Source organism: Triticum aestivum, chromosome 3B (assembly GCF_018294505.1).
Source record: "Triticum aestivum cultivar Chinese Spring chromosome 3B, IWGSC CS RefSeq v2.1, whole genome shotgun sequence".
NCBI lineage: Eukaryota > Viridiplantae > Streptophyta > Magnoliopsida > Poales > Poaceae > Triticum > Triticum aestivum.
The window spans coordinates 226,810,052-226,826,542 of NC_057801.1; the positions used below are offsets into that span (position 1 = coordinate 226,810,052).

Consider the following 16,491-nt stretch of genomic DNA (forward strand, 5'->3'; position numbering starts at 1 on the left):
AAATAATATAAAAAGTTGCCAAAAGTATATGAAAGTTGAAGAATATTGGCATGGAACAATCAAAAATTATAGATACGACGGAGACGTATCAGCATCCCCAAGCTTAATTCCTGCTCGTCCTCGAGTAGGTAAATGATAAAAAAGATAATTTTTGATGTGGAATGCTACCTAGCATAATCTTGATCATATATCTAATCATGGCATGAATATTAAGACATGAGTGATTCAAAGCAATAGTCTATCATTTGACATAAAAACAATAATACTTCGAGCGTACCAATAAAGCAATCATGTCTTTTCAAAACAACAAGGCCAAAGCAAGCTTATCCCTACAAAATCATACAGTTTGGCCATGCTTCATTTTCGTCACACAAAATGCCCCCATCATGCACAACCCCGATGACAAGCCGAGCAATTGGTTCATACTTTTTAATGCGCTTCAGCTTTTTCAACCCTCACGCAATACATGAGCGCAAGCCATGGATATAGCACTATAGGTGGAATAAAATATAATGATGGAGGTTATGTGGAGAAAACAAAAAAGGAGAAAGTCTCACATCGACGCGGCTAATCAACGGGCTATGGAGATTCCCATCAATTGATGTCAATGCGAGGAGTAGGGATTGCCATGCAACGGATGCACTAAGAGCTATAAGTGTATGAGAGCTCAACAAAATAAACTAAGTGGGTGTGCATCCAACTTGCTTGCTCATGAAGACCTAGGGCATTTGAGGAAGCCCATCCTTAGAATATACAAGCCAAGTTCTATAATGAAAATCCCCACTAGTATATGAAAGTGACAACATAGGAGACTCACTATATGAAGAACATGGTGCTACTTTGAAGCACAAGTGTGGAAAAAGGATAGTAACATTGCCCCTTTTCTTTTTTGGGTGGGCTTCTTTGGCCCCCTTTTTTTATTTAGGCTTCTTTGGCCTTTCCTTTTTTTTCTTTTTTCCTTTTTTTATGGGGCAATGTTCTATAATGATGATCATCACACTTTTATTTACTTACAACTCGATACTGGAACAAAGATATGACTCCATATGAATGCTTCCGGTGGTGTACCAGGATGTGCAATGATCTAGCGTACCAATGACATCAAAAAACGGACAAGCCATAAAAACATCATGCTAGCTATCTTACGATCGCGCAAAGCAATATGACAGTGAATGCTCAAGTCATGTATATGATGATGATGAAAGTTGCATGGCAATATATCTCGTAATGGCTATGGAAATGCCATGATAGGTAGGTATGGTGGCTGTTTTGAGGAAGATATAATGAGGCTTATGTGTGATAGAGCGTATCGTATCATGGGGTTTGGATGCACTGGCGAAGTTTGCACCAAATCTCAAGGTGATATAGGGCGATGCATAGTACCGAAGAGGCTAGCAAAGATGGAAAGGTAAAAGTGCATATAATCCATGGACTCACATTAGTCATAAAGAACTCATATACTTATTGCAAAAGTTCATTAGCCCTCGAAGCAAAGTACTACTACGCATGCCCCTAGGGGGATAGATTCGTAGGAAAAGACCATCGCTCGTCCCCGACCGCCACTCATAAGGAAGACAATCAAAGAAACACCCCATGCTTCAAATTTGTCACACAACGGTTACCATACGTGCATGCTACGGGACTTGCAAACCTCAACACAAGTGTCTCTACAATCCACAACCACCCACTAGCATGACTCTAATATCACCACCTTTATATCGCAAAAGTGTTGCAAGGAATCAAACATATCATATTCAGCGATCTACAAGTTTTATGTAGGATTTTATGACTAACCATGTGAACGACCAATTCCTGTCATATATCTAAATAGATATAATTGAAGCAAGAGAGTTTAATTCTTTCTACAAAAGATATGCCCACGCTCTAACAAATATAAGTGAAGCAAAAGAGCATTCTACAAATGGCGGTTTTCTATGTAAAGAGAAACAGGCAATCCAAACTTCAAATGATATAAGTGAAGCACATGAAGCATTCTATAAAGCCATACTCAAAAGATTTAAGTGAAGTGCAATGAGAATTCTATATATCAACCAAGTACTATCTCAGACCAGCATGGTGCATAAAAGAAAAGTGAAAACTAAATGCAAAAGACGCTCCAAGACTTGCACATAATGCATGAACGAAACGAATTCGAAAACATACCGATACTTGTTGAAGAAAGAGGGGATGCCTTCCGGGGCATCCCCAAGCTTAGATGCTTGAGTCTCCTTGAATATTTGCTTGGGGTGCCTCGGGCATCCCCAAGATTGAGCTCTTGCCTCTCTTCATTTTCCTCATATTGAGACATCCTCGATTAGACACTACATCCACACAAAACTTCAACAGAAAACTCGGTAAGATCCGTTAGTATAATAAAGCAAATCACCACTCTAAGTACTGTTGCAAACCAATTCATATTTTGTTTTTGCATTGTGTCTACTGTAATATAGCTTTTCCATGGCTTAATCAACTAATATAAATTGATAGATTCATCAAAACAAGCAAACTATGCATCAAAAACAGAATCTGTCAAAAACAGAACAGTCTGTAGCAATCTGAACATCCACCATACTTCTGTTACCCCAGAAATTCTACCAAAATTAGGAAAAATAAACAAGTTGTATAGCAATACAGTGCAAAAAGAATCAGAACCATTTGACGTTCCAGGTAAAAATTTACAATCACGCACTCTAGCCAAAGTTTCTGTCCTGCACCGTACAAACCAACAAGCATTATAAACATCCTAAAGGCAAACCTTGGCACATTATTTTTATAATACAATGGAATTGTACAAGGGTATAATTATTTTTGATTAAAAGTTTCTGTAATCAAGATTCACAAAGTTTCCGTGAGCATGAACAAAGTTCAAGGAGCTCTCCCACTTCTACAATGCTTGTCTCTCTCACTTTCACTTTCCTTTTTTGAAAAGTTTTAGGTTCCCCTCTTTATTTTATTTTTTTAAACTATATGAAAGCACTCAACAGAAATAAATGACTCTCTAAAACTTCCGGGTTGTCTCCCTGGCAGCACTTTCTTTAAAGCCATTAAGCTAGGCATATAGTGCTCAAGTAATGAATCCACCCGGATCCCAAGGTATATCAAAGCCAATTTTAATTAACAATTATTTGTAATTTAGTAGTGAGCACAAAGTAACATATATCAAGCAACAACGAAGTCTAACTCTCTTCCTATGCATCGGCATGTCATAAAAGAACAATTCATGCACACATAGTAAAGGCCAATGCATAGTATAAACGGTTTCTTGCAATTTTATCATATTAGAAACATAGAGAGGTGAGATGTAGTTCCTCTCTCATAATAATTGCAAGTTGGAGCAGCAAGCATAAGCATATTATATCTATCAAAATTATCATGTGTAGTAGTAAAAGTCAACCCATCAATATAGTCCTTAATAAGCACAAACTTCTTCGATATAGTGTAGTCGGGAGAATTCAAATAAATAATAGGACTATCATGCGTGGGTGCAATAGCAACAATTTCATGTTTAACATAAGGAACTATAGCAAGTTCATCTCCATAAGCATAATTCATATTGGCATCATGGCCACAAGCATAGCAAGCATCATCAAAAAGGGATATTTCAAGAGAATCAATGGGATCATAGCAATCATCATAGCAATCATCCTTTGGTAAGCACGAAGGGGAATTAAATAATGTATGAGTTTAAGGGTTACTCTAATTAGAAGGTGGACACGGGTAGCTAATCCGCTCTTCCTCCTTTTGTTCTTCGCTCTCCTCATCATCTTTTACATCCAATGAGCTCACTGTTTCATCAATTTCTTCTTCCATAGCTTCCTGCAAAATATTAGTCTCTTCTTGGACAGTGAAGAAGTCCTCAATACATGGTTTAACATAGGCATTAGAAGCATAATTATGATAACAATATTGAAATATGGCAAAATTTTCAGATTTGTAAAGAGTAGCATCATACTTTTCAATCAAAGAGGCAATCTCATAAGCACCTTTAAAAGCAACAAATTCTTCAATTTGTTGAACATCATAGTAATTGTAAACACCCTTAGCATACGAAGATAAGATTCCATTATCACTAAACAAGCATTGATAGGGTAGGTGTTTCTTAGGGTCTTTAGAACAACAAGTAAACTCATATATTTCACATAAATTCCAAGCATAGCATTGCAAATGTTGAATTTGATCCCATAATAGTTTCCCTTTTTCAGATATACAGTGTCGCACAAAACAAGCATGCTCATCTAAAGATTTGCCCTCAACTAAACTAGTGGGGGTTTCAGCACGACCACAAAGGGATCGAAGATGATCCAAGTAAAAAGTTTCAGGAGTGCGATAGATTTTGAGTGGTTCTTCAACCACTGGTTCAGTAGGTACAACTAATTTTTTTGGTATTTTGCGTTTCCTACCCATACCTAAAGATAGAAAACAACTAAGAACAACAAATAAAAATTAATTAGTGATAAAGCAAACAAGCACACACGAGAATATTCACCCCACGCTATGACTCCCCAGCAACGGCGCCAGAAAAAGGTCTTGATAACCCACAAGTATACGGGATAGTTGTAGCCTCTTTCGATAAGTAAGAGTGTCGAACCCAACTAGGAGCTAAAGGTAGAACAAATACTCTCTCAAGTCCTATCGGCCACTGATACGACTCTACGCACGCTTGACGTTCGCTTTACCTAGAACAAGTATGAAACTAGAAGTACTTTGTAGTTGTTGCTGGAAAGGTATGCAGGATAATATAGAGCGCGTAAAAATAAACTAGGGGCTGTTTAGATAAAGAAGCAATAAAGTAAATATAGCGAGTGTGGAAAAGTGGTGGTAGGAGTTGTGGAATTGTCCCTAAGCAATTGACTATGTTACTAGACCCGTAATCACTATTGCAATTCTATTTGAGGGAGAGGCATAAGCTAACATACTTTCTCTACTTGGATCATATGCACTTATGATTGGAACTCTAGCAAGCGTCCGAAAATACTAAAGATTCATTAAGGTAAAACCCAACCATAGCATTAAAGTATAAAGTCCCCTTTATCCCATACGCAACAATCCCCGTACTCGGGTTTGTGTTTCAGTCACTCATGCAACCCACTATGAGCAAATCATGAACGCATTGCAACACCCTACAGTGGGAATCCCTCACGCTTGCGCAACACGGAGGGCACCATAGGATAGCACCAACAATAAAACATGCAACTCAAACCAATCATAGCAATTCATCAATCACCGATAGGACAACGAAAATTTACTCAGACATCATAAGATGGCAACACATCATTGGATAATAATATGAAGCATGAAGCACCATGTTCAAGTAGAGGGTACAGCGGGTTGCGGGAGAGTGGACCGCTGGATATAGATGGGGGAAGGTGATGGAGATGTTGGTGAAGATGACGGCGGTGTTGGTGAAGATCGCGGTGATGATGATGGCCCCCGGCAGCGCTTCGGCGCCACCGGAGGCAAGGGGGAGAGAGGCCCCTTCTTCTTCTTCTTCCTCGAACTCCTCCCTAGATGGGAGAAGCGTTTCCCCTCTGGTCCTTGGCTCCCATGGCGTGGGAGGGGCGAGAGCCCCTCCAAGATTGGATCTATCTCTCTGTTTCTGCATTGTCAGATTCTACCCCTTCACCATTTCTTAAATATCCGGATATCCGTAACTCCGATTGGGGTGAATCTTTCGCCCAGATTTTTCTCGTAAAATTAGCTTTCTTGCGGCAAAAGAAGGGCATCAACCGCCTGATGGGTGGCCCATGAGAGTCCAGGGCGCGCCCAGGGGGAGGGCGCGCCTCCTGTCTCGCGGCTACCCCGGACACCGTTTCGCGTTGATTCTTCCTTCGGAAAATCCCAAATATTCCAAAATATTTCTCCGTCCGTTTTTATCCCGTTTGATATGGGTTTCCTGTGAAACATAAAAATGCAACAGACAGGAACTGGCACTGGGCACTGGATCAATATGTTAGTCCCAAAAATAATATAAAAAGTTGCCAAAAGTATATGAAAGTTGAAGAATATTGGCATGGAACAATCAAAAATTATAGATACGATGGAGACGTATCAGTCAGCAGCAGCGGCAGCCTCTACAGATCGGACATAAAACAAACCAAGGAGGAATCATAGGGAGGCAAAGAAGATAAGGGAGGGGTTCATGCCCACCCACCCACCCAATGAAGAAAAGGGGGTCGGAGATCCGCGGTCGCCATGGCCGGAGATGGGCGTCTTGTAGTTCGTCGACGGCGAGGGCCACCGCAGCAGGATGCTCGGTGGGTGCGGGTGCGGATCTGCCCCTCCCCGTCCCCACCCATCCGTCAATCTGAAGAGGAAGGAAGGGAGGTCGCCGATGGTGATGGGGTTTCGCCGTGGGGGTTGCCGACGGCGGGATTTGGAGAGGAATCGAGAGGGGGTGGAGCTCGAGTGGATCTCTGGCCAGGAAGGGGAGGTGGCGCTGGCGGTGGAGTGGAGGTCGTGGTCGGGGTCGGCGGTGGCGGTTCGTGGGGAGAGGAGTGGGGTGTGGGAGTGGGAGAGAGGAGTTGTGTGCAGGGGAGAGGAGATCGCGGTGGGTGAGTGGTGTGCGGGGGAGAGGGTGCCATTTGGCCACTCACAAGTGGGCCCGCAGGGAATTAGGCCCACATGTCAGTGTCCTCGGCGGCATGTGGTGTACGTGAGGGGAGCTTCTTCCGGGTGGGTGTGGGTGGGTGGGAGGGTGAGGGGGTGTGGGCCATTGGATCTGGCAGTATCCAACGGTTTGTGATGCTTGATCCGCATGACATGCTTGTAGACCAATCAAAACAAAGTACAGGTTTTGATGACGTTATGACCGTCTAAATTGGTCGTAATTGATTAACAATAGGCGGCAGCTACGAGTCAGTCAAATGATTTTGTCTAGAAATCATCCGCCTAGCTAGCCGCCTGATCTACGCATTGGTGGTCGTTCGATCACGTCAATATGTCACGACAGGACCGAGCGTGAAAATACTTCAACGCAGCATCGATGGCATCCCCATGAAGCTCCAGTGCAGCTCTCAACGGCGCACCAAGAGCTCCAACCCAACACTAAAGTGCCCGGCGAAGCTCCATTGCAACGTCGGGGAGCTCCAACGCAGCACCACGACGCTCGGCGATAAGCTCCCTTCTCTTTTTATGACAATGTTTAAGTACGGTTGCCTCGAATAACTAGAGGTAGTGTCATACTAGGTGGGATTTTCGTCGATTCACTATGAAGCGGGTCAAATTTTAACTACAGCTGCCTCATAGTTGTTCAAATGATTTCACATTTCACACAAGTTTTCATCTTGGAATTACAAACAATGTTTTCAAAGGGATTTTTTTTTATTTTCACAAAAATCATTTTTTTATTTTTCGAGTGCACAAAATGAGTTTTTTTTTGTGAAGGACCTACCAAATATTTGTTGCAAAATTGGATCAAATCATTTTTATAAAATATTAGGCCATATTTAATGTAAAATTGACTAAATTGTTGGGGGTAAAATGGTTTGGATCCACCTCTCGTGAAAAAGACAAATTTCCGCCGATCTAGTAGGAAGCGGGTCAAATTTGAACTGCAGCTGCCTCATACTTTGCTATTTATTTTTCCCAAAAATCATTTTTAGGTACAAAAGTATCTATTTAATCAGAGAAACAGCAAAAGTTTTCCAAGATTCAACCACTAGCTAGGAACGGTCATGTCCGCCGTTTTGACCACATTTTGAAACGGACATGAAAAATTCAAAAAAAATCAAAAAATTGGAAACCATCGCATTGTCTCAATATGTGGTCAAGTTCCCAAGAAAAATTATAAACTTGTAATACGGCGATTATTTTTAAAAAGTGTTCTTAGAAACGAGCTATCACATGTGAAGATCAATGGCTTTCCAGCCAAATGATCAAACTTATGGCCACATTCATGGCATAGTTTCTTCAAATGATCTCATATTGTGCACAATGGTGTATATTGGAATGTCAAACAATGTTGCCTAAGAAAGTTTTCATTTTCTTTGGACGAAAAAATCATTTTCCATTTCTTGAGCACCCAAAATGAGTTTTTTTGTGAAGAACCTACCAATTAATTGTTGCAAAATTGGACCAAATCAATTTTATAAAATACTAGGCCATATTTAATGCACAATTGACAAAATGTTTGGGTGTCAAAAGCTTTTATCAACCTCTCGTGAAAAAGACAAATTTCCACCGATTTAGTAGGAAGATGGTCAAATTTGAACTGCAGCTGCCTCATAGTTTGCTATTTATTTTTCCCAAAAATCATTTTTAGGTACAAAAGTATCTATTTAATCAAAGAAACACCAAAAGTTTTCCAAGATTCAACCACTAGCTAGGAACGGTCATGCCCGTTGTTTTGACCGCATTTTGAAACGGGCATGAAAAATTCAAAAAAAACAAAAAATTGGGAAACCTTCGCATTGTGTCATTATATGTGGCGAAGTTCCCAGGAAAAATAATAAACTTGTAATACGACAATTATTTTTAAAAAGTGTTCTCAGAAACGAGCTATCACGTGTGGAGATCAATGGCTTTCAAGCCAAATGATCAATCTTATGGGCACATTCATGGCATAGATTGTTCAAATGACCTCATATTATTCACAAGGGTGAACATTGGAATGTCAAACAATGTTGCCTAAGGAAGTTTTCATTTTCTTTGGACAAAAAAATCATTTTCCATTTTTCAAGCACCCAAAATGAGTTTTTTTTGCTAAGAACCTACCAAATAATTGTTGCAAAATTGGACCAAATCGTTTTTATAAAATATTAGGCCATATTTAATGCACAATTGACTAAACTATTGGGTGTCAAAAGCTTTTATCCACCTCTCGTGAAAAAGACAAATTTCCACCGATTCAGTAGGAAGCGGGTCAAATTTGAACTGCAGCTGCCTCATAGTTTGCTATTTATTTTTCCCAAAAATCATTTTTAGGTACAAAAGTATCTATTTAATCAAAGAATCACCAAGAAATTTCCAAGATTCAATCACTAGCTAGGAACGGTCATGCCCGCAGTTTTGACTGCATTTTGAAAAGGGCATGAAAAATTCAAAAAAAAATCAAAAAATTGGGAAACCTTCGCTTTGTGTCATTATATGTGGCCAAATTCCCAGGAATAATAATAAACTTGTAATATGACAATTATTTTAAAAAAGTATTCTCAGAAACGAGCTATCACGTGTGGAGATCAATGGCTTTTAAGCCAAATGATCAATCTTATGGCCACATCCATGGCATAGTTTGTTCAGATGATCTCATATTGTGCACAAGGGTGCATATTGGAATGGCAAACAATGTAGACTAAAGAAGTTTTCATTTTCTGTGGACGAAAAAATTATTTTCCATTTTTCAAGCCCCCAAAGTGAGTTTTTTTTGTGAAGAACCTACCAAATAATTGTTGCAAAATTGGAATAAATCAACTTTAAATACTAGGCCATATTAATGCATAATTGACCAAATGGTTGGGTGTCAAAAGGTTTTATCCACCTCTCGTGAAAAAGACAAATTTCCACCGATTCAGTAGGAAGCGAGTCAAATTTGAACTGCAGTTGCCTCATAGTTTGCTACTTATTTTTCCCAAAAATCATTTTTAGGTACAAAAGTATCTATTTAATCAAAAAAACACCAAAAGTTTTCCAAGATTCAACCACTAGCTAGGAAGTCATGCCCGCCGTTCTGACCGCATTTTGGAACGGGCATGAAAAATTTAAAAAAAAATCAAAAAATTAAGAAACCTTCGCATTGTGTCATTATATGTGGTCAAGTCCCAGGAAAAATAATAAACTTGTAATACAACAATTGTTTTAAAAAAGTGTTCTCAGAAACGAGCTATCACGTGTGGAGATCAATGGCCTTAAAGTCAAATGATCAATCTTATGGCCACATTCATGGCATATTTCATATAGTGCACGAGGGTGCATCTTGCAATGGCGAACAATGTTTCCTAAGGGAGTTTTTATTTTCTTTGGACAAAAAATCAATTTTCTACTTTTTAGTGCCCAAAATGAGATATTTTTTGTGAAGAACCTATCATATATTTGTTGCAAAATTGGACCAAATCAAATTTCTAAAATACTACGCCATGGGTGTAAAAAAATTCTGATCCACCTCTCATGAAAAAGATAAATTCTGGCGTATTCATTTTCCATTTTTCGAGTTTCCAAAATCAGTTTTTTTATGCAGAACCTAACGTATATTTGTTGTAAAAAAACTTCTCCATTTTACAATAATATTATACCACATTTTATGAACAAATTTGTGTACACTATAAATATTTTTTATAGTATTAAATGATTTTTAGTTATATCATTAACATTTTTAATAAATATTTTGATGTATAATATTTTGAATACATGTCTACATATTTTAATACACATTGTACATATTGTTTATGTATGTTTAACTTTTTTCACATACATGATAACATATTCTCTTATATTCCCAACGAAAAAGCACATTTTCATACATACGTTTTGATATCTATATTTTTTTACACATTGTACATTTTTGTATACATATAAAAGATTGTTGATATTGGTTAGAAAAATTTAAATACATGATTAATATTTTTAGAAAAAATTAAATACATGATTATCATTGTTGATATCGTTATTTTCCCATTTTTGTATGGCCGAATATATGTTTTTTTAGTAATATGTGGGCATCCCACATTTCTTCCTGGATGGGCCAAGGCCTACATGGAACATCAATTTTTTTTAAAAAAGGAGGTGGCCTCGTTCCACCGAGGACCAAGCCCACCTTGAGCGACACATTAAGTCCAATGCATCCATGTTCACAACCTCATGACCATTTATATTGGTCGTAATCAGGTAGAAATAAGGTTGTGAACCACTCTTGTCTGCTTTGTGACCATTTGGTGTAAGGCAATTTCAGGGTTTGAGCCCTGCAAGCGAAATGGCCTTGGATTTACGACCAATTCTGCTGGGGTCACTGAGAGAAAGTCACAAGTTGACATATTTCTTGTAGTGACCCTTCGTTCAATGACCGGTAGAAGAATCGTGGACGTCCATATCTATCCCTATGAGCACAGGAATGAAATTCGAGTGAACTTTTGGTTATCATGTCATGTTATCTTTTCTTTGTGATACTTCACAAAAGTAGGGATGCATCGTTATCCTCCTGAGTCATCACATGCTCATTATACCATTATCCTCGTTACCGGTTTTGTTCTTCTTTCTCGTTGTTGTGTTCCGGCATCCCCATGACGTAGTCACCTATGTCTGGCCAGACGATGATGGATGTCATCACACTGAAAGGGCACTAAAAATATCTCTCCATCGTCGAAGGAGCAAATCTCCCTTATCAAACTTTTTGATGAACCTGTAACTTGTCGTTATGATAACCGTGTTGCAAGTGACGTTTGAGCAACCCTAAAGTCCATCATACGGTAATAATGACTATGGTACTCTCATGGTGTAAGGATAAAAATCACATGTTAACACTCCGCGTTATTACAATTCATTACACACTATATTGTCTCAATTCATATAAAACAAGTTTAGGTCGATTCAATATCATCGTTCTTCCAATGTCATAATCTCAATGTTGTTTTAGAACTATCGTTACACGTAACAATACCCAAAGAGCCGGAAAACATGATCACCAACAACACTTGAGCTAGTCTTAGAGGTGAGACTTTGAACCTTTATTTTATCCGTTTATCATTTCACACATGCATATGAAATTTCCACTGAACCGCATATTTCAGGATCATAGAAGTTATAGCATGAAATATAGACACTTATTCACGAATATGGAAATATAATAATACAATATTATTGCCTCTAGGGCAAATTTCCAACAGCCACGAGGACGACGACGAGCTGCATCTCGGAGGAGTCCCCGATGCTACAACCGACAAGGCGGCAAGCTAGAACCATCACGGCAACGAACTAGAAATGATGGCGGCAAATGCTACAAACCACATATAGTGAGCTGGAACGGGAGACCCGATGTTGCAACCATCACGACGATGAGCTGAAACTGAATGCAACCAGATGCGGCGAGCAAGCAACCGTGGTGGGGCGACGATGTCAAGCATCGTCGAGCGGTGGTTCCACCGGTGGCAATTTTGGCCATGAGCGCACTGGGTGGTATTTTTTTTGCAAGCGGAACGACGCTCTGGCGGTGCCGGGCTATGCAGGGGAGATTGGGGAACACCTGCTTCGTGTTGACTCTTTTTTGTTACGGGGGACCATTGATCCAACGGTCGTTACACACTCAATCATGTGAATGTGGTGCAACCGACCGAGTTTTCGGCCACTGACCGGCGCCTAGCGCCGGCCCATATATGGGGCGGGACACACCCTTCTTTTTTCATTTATTTTTTCACTTCTTTTTTGTTGAAAATAATTCAGGACTTTAAGAAAGTACAAAACCTGAAAAAACTTGCGTATTTCAAAACAAATGTTTCAAGAATTCATAAAATGTTCGTGAATTACAAAAAATCTTGTTTTTTAAAAATGTTCAGGAAATCATATAACATCGTGGATTTGAAAAATGTTCAAAATTTCAAAAAAAATGTATAGAAATTCAAAAAATGTTCATGATTTTAAAAGGAGTTCACGTATTAAAAAAGGTCATGAATTAGAAAAAATCATGAATTAAAAAATTGTTCATAAATTTTTCAACAATGTTCAGAAATTTAGAAAATATTCATGAATTTCAAAAATTCTTCCCAAGTTTCAAAAACTATATTATTAAGTCTAAAACGGTTAGCCGATTCAAAAAATATTCATGAATTTAAAAATTGGTCCCGAAATAAAAAAGTTGGCAGTTGAAAATTAATCAAATGAAAAAATATTCACAACTTTGAAAAATATATTAATAATTTCAAAGAATGTTTTGAATTGAAAAAAAACATTATTTCAAAAATTCTTTACAATTTTAGTGTTTGCAAATTTATAAATAATGTTGGCGAATTAAAAAGTGATCATGATTTCATGAAAAGTTCATGATTTCAAAAACATAATCACGGTTTCAAGCAATGTTCATAATTTCGAAACAATCATGAATTTTAAAGATGCTGCAAAAAATAGAAAAGGGAATAAAAAGAAAAGGGGAAGAAAAGAGGAAAATTAAATCAAAAGAAAAAACATGAAAAAAAGAAAATCAACAAAGAAAGAAAATGAAAAAAGAAAGGGAAGAATGAAAATGAAGAAATATCCAAAGAAAACATGCTCACACAAAAAAACGGTTCATTGGACGCCCAAAAGTATGCAACGGGGAGCGGTGTTTGAGTGTTTGGTCGCTATCCTACGAGGCAATAGGCCGCTACGCCCAAAGGGCGCATGTGATTGGCCTAGCATAGACCTGGGCATGGACAACCCAGCCCAAAAGCCCGACATCTGGACCGGGCTCGGGTTTAGCTTTCCCGCCTGAAAGCCAGCACAAAAGCTTGAAAATAAGCCCGAACATGGCATAAATCATTATTTTATTAGAAATATAGGTATAATATATATTTTAAATACCCCAAAATCATTATTTTAATAAAAAGTGCACTATTCTTGTGTTTTGGACCAGGCTAGGCCGAGCTCGGGCTTGTGATTTTGAGGTCGGAACCAAGCCCGACCCGTAGAATGCCTAGGTTTAGCCTAGCGACATCAATCATCATGCTAATGTCACTTACATTTTTCTCCTCTTTTTTTATTTTCATCTTATTTTATATGCATATACGTTTATTTTAAAAACATAAACTTAGTTAAGAAATTCAAAACCATGAATTTGAAAAAATGTTAATATAGTATACAATTTGTTTGCTCGGTTCTTAGAAGATGTGAATAATTTTAAAAAATTATTCGTGACAATGAAAAAATGTTGCTTTGTTTCAAAAAATATATGCGCAATTTTTTGAAATTGTTTATTCAATGCAAAATAAATAGATTAGAAATAGCCTTTGATTTGCTGATCCAACTGAAATCGCAGCCTTTGGTTTGTTTATTACTAGTACTGTATAGACTAGCAAAAGAGCCTGTGCGTTGCAACGGGAGAGAAAACATAACACACACTCTTAACCCAACAACCATCACCCAAGACCACAATAGGTCCATCCTTTATTTTTGCGAGGCATCATATTTATGTTGCCGCTTATCCTCCTTCTCACCCTCGCCGGCGATGGCCTCGGTGTTCACACAAAACAAAAAAAACGTGTTTGAATATGTTTAATCCTAAGGCGTCTCTCTCTCCCTCTCCTCCCTCTCCTCTCTCTCTCTCTCTCACTTTCTCTCACTCTCGCGATGAGAAATCTGTTGTTTTCCCCTGCGACATTTTTCAGAGGCATGCATGTGTAGTTATTGATGTTTTTCTGTCCCTATATTGTTATAGTGGGGTGTTTATTCGCAATCCGGGTCGCCGCCGGTACGAAAGGAAAACGGATCTTACGCTATAAATTATAAGTTTGCTCCCAAAATGATATTTTAAAAATATTTAACAGGTAAAATTAACATCATATTTAGATTCCACATATGTTTCTAATAAAATTTCATATATAATATGTTAAAATCGAAGTAACGGTTTAAAAAATACGAATAATTTAGAAAATCATTTATTTGACTTAAATATATTCCAAAATAATATTTTAAAATACTTAATAGGTGAAAATAATCTCATATCCATATTCTACATTTTTTTCTAATCAAATTTCATATATAACATGTTTGAATCAGAGTAACGGTTTAAAAGATATGGGTGATTTAAAAAACATTGTTTGACTTAAATATGATCCGCGGATGAATTACCTAAAACATCAGGTTTTTTTTCGTAAAATGTAAAATAACGGTTTGGGTGTGACTTAAATCCGGACTGCGGGTTGATTTCAACAAAACACTGGGATTTTTGTGTAAAACATGAAAAAAAACGATTCATTTTAACTTAAAACAGGACTGCGGGTTGAATTCTCTGGAATAGAGGGACTTTTCTGAAAAATGCCATGACGGATGAAAGAATCCCAATTTGCTTTATTATTAGGTAAAGATAAAGATTAGAAAGTACTAGCGCCAACGACGTAAAAAAACGCGCCAACTATTGTTCCGAAAATCATCGGATTGGATTGTTGGGATTTAAAGGGGATGACGCATCGGTGGGTTCGCAACCCTAGTTTTCGATCTGATCTTTCCCCGATCTTCGCCGCCCATCTTGCCAACTTCCCCCCATCTCGAGTTTGCACGCACTCCGGCGAACATGGCAGCGATCATGGCGGGGCGCGGGCAGGGGCTGGAGCAAGATTTCGATTTCTTCGTGGTGGTCGACTTCGAGGCGACGTGCGTCCAAGACGCGCGGATCTTCCCCCAGGAAATCATTGAGTTCCCCGCCGTGCTCATCGACGGTGCCACCGGCCGCATCGAGTCCCTCTTTCGCAGGTATGTTCGTCCAAAACATCACCCTGTGCTGACCCAGTTTTGTAGGGAACTCACCGGCATCCGGCAGGAGGACGTCGACGGCGGTGTGGATCTCGGCGAGGCGCTCTGGCTGCACGACGCTTGGTTGAAGGCGGCGACGGCGGGGGTAGGGAACAAGAGACGCGTCTGCTTGGCCGTCGTGACATGGGGGGACTGGGATTGCCGGACCATGCTCGAGTTCGAGTGCCGCTTCAAGGGCATCGAGAAACCCTCGTACTTCGATCAGTGGATCAATCTGAGAGTCCCCTTCCAGGCGGCGCTCGGTGGCGGAGGGCCGGTCAACCTGCAGGAAGCGGTCCACGCGGCGGGGCTAGACTGGGAGGGCCGCCTGCACTGCAGGCTGGACGACGCGTGTAACACCGCGCGGCTGCTTGCTGAGCTCATGCGGCGCGGGGTCAAGATCAACATCACCGGCTCGCTGGCGCCGCCGCCGCCGATGCAGAAGCAGCCGGCTCGCACAAGCCTTTGCGGTGGCTCACTGGCGCTTGCGTCCGTGCCGCCGCCGATCCAGCAGCAGCCGCCTTGCACGGGCCCTTTCGGTGGCTCGTTTGCGCTGGTGCCGGCGCCGCCGATCCAGCAGAAGCAGCAGCCACACATAATCAACCCCTGCGGTGGCTCCTCTGCACCGTGCTTCTGGTACTGCGGCATGGCGAGCAGAGGAGGCATGGAGCCAGGGCCGACGCAGTCTGGATGCGGCAACTGGACGCTGGTCATGGGTCTACTTCCTGTGGAGCAACTGAACCCAGTGTCGCTCAGCTGCAAGTGTTGATCGTCCTAGCCATCATAATCTGTCTAGTCTAGGTGTAAATTTGGTCATTGAAATCGAACTTGACCAATAGGGCTATTCTTCATGTAATCGGTGTCTGAATTAGAGCATTACTAGTAGAACCCTCAAACCCTCAAATCCTTAAAGCACTTTTAAGGGTTGAGAAGTGCCACTTTTGACACTTTTAAGGGTTGAAAAACAGGGGCAAATACTAGAACCCTCAAACCCAACCCTTAAACTGCTTTAAGGATTCGATTTGAGGGTTCTAGTATTTGCCTCGACCCCAACCTTTAAATCTATCATTTGACATCTCACAATTT

At 39.9% G+C, this 16,491-nt stretch overlaps 1 pseudogene; it reads left to right on the forward strand.

Moving 5' to 3' along the window:
* Window positions 1–15,123: 15,123 nt before the first annotated feature.
* Window positions 15,124–16,145, forward strand: LOC123065260 (ERI1 exoribonuclease 2-like; annotated as a pseudogene).
* The last annotated feature ends 346 nt before the right edge of the window (window positions 16,146–16,491 follow it).